The sequence below is a fragment of the Pinus tabuliformis genome, chromosome 6 (assembly GCF_031772625.1).
Source record: "Pinus tabuliformis cultivar Carrire ecotype Pingquan chromosome 6, CPIR1, whole genome shotgun sequence".
Classification (NCBI taxonomy): Eukaryota; Viridiplantae; Streptophyta; class Pinopsida; order Pinales; family Pinaceae; genus Pinus; species Pinus tabuliformis.
The window spans coordinates 1,523,028,810-1,523,030,460 of record NC_142292.1 but is presented as its reverse complement, the minus strand read 5'-3'; positions in this window follow the sequence as shown (position 1 = coordinate 1,523,030,460).

Sequence of the window (1,651 nt, the reverse complement as noted above, 5' to 3'; positions counted from 1 at the left end):
GAAACATACTGTCCATGTGAATATGCTAGATAGCATCTTGGAGACGATGGGTTTGCAGTTTCATGTGATAATGTGGAAATGTCGTGATCTGGGAGAAATTACCCCTGAAGGAACTCATGAAGTATTTTGAAAGAAAGTGTCGTGGGGCATCAAGCGGGATGACGTGCATCATGAGGTGAGGTGGGGCAAACTAGATCCGAAGAAGGTGGTGAAGTATTTGGGAAGAAAATATGAGAGGAACGTTAGTCGACTTGACATGGATGATGATGCAACGTAAGTGTGGTGCACCAATGAGTGGCATAGAGGAATGGGATCGCTTTAGTGAGAAATAAAAATTCTATCTGGGAGGAGACGTTCCTGGATGAAACCCATGGGAACGTCCGTACCTTAGTCATGGGGAGATATCTAAACGGGGTTATGTAGTTTATTTTATCTAGGATTGGTGCAACGGTTAATATGGAAACATATTCTCGGCAGGAAATTAGTTGGCATGACGCAGATGATGAGGTTATATACTTCTATAATTGATTGCAAACAAGGGAAATATATGTATGAGAACAAGCGAAAAACTAGAAAACTGGTACACACTTGTGAATCCTCTGGACAAATGATCTAGTAGGTTACCCAAAAGAACAAAAGTAACAGTGAATAACTTTACTGCATCCGCTTCTCAAAATTCATATAGATGAAGTAGTACAAATTTAAATCAATTTGAAAAGGAAAAACCGATAGAGATAAGAAATATGCTTATCGCTCACGAGGAAAAAAATTATAGGGAAATTGAGTTTCTCCAAGATATCTTCCCTTTATATTTGATATATTGATTAACTCTATGTTTTATCATTGACATTTTTCAGTCAATTTCCATTGATACTAATTTTCTAATATCTGTTAACTAACAAAGAAGATATACTGTACCAATATCTTAGAACATTTACATATAATCTTATTTAGAACATTTACATATAATCTTATTTAACCTCTAGAGTACCCTTATAACTGAAACTATAAAAAAACATTAACTCAAGATAAGTTCATGATTTTACATGGATGCTCATAATGCATATGGAGCAAATAATCTTGGTATGTGTACAATCCTATGAAAATAATCTGTGTGTACTCAACAAACCATGTACAAAACAAAATAGTAGCTGGTATCAAAGTTTTAAAGCAAATCATGTTTTCATGCGTAACTGTTAATTATAAAATCCTAAACAAAGCAAATTACGAGATCATATGTGAGCTTCCAAAAAATACTCATATGAAATTTTGAATATGTTCGACGAGTATATAGATTAGGTTGGGAAGCTTTATGATTTCTTGTTAATTAGCCATAGGGACAATAATTACTTACATATGTGCATGTTTATTTCACTACATGCATTCCAAGGATGTTATACTCAATGAATATATCAAATTCGTTTTGTCAAGAGTGTCATGTTCATTTTTTTCTACGTGAAGTAAAGTTAACCAATATATTCACAAGCATCAATATGTCAATGAGCATTGACCTATTATGAGTTTTAGTTTTCCCTGTGTTGAGCATAATTGTATTTTTTATTCCAACCAAACAATGCAAGCACTTGTTTTTATGTCAGAGCAGGTTGTCATGTATCTATGAACCATATCCAAGTAACCAATTACAAATTCT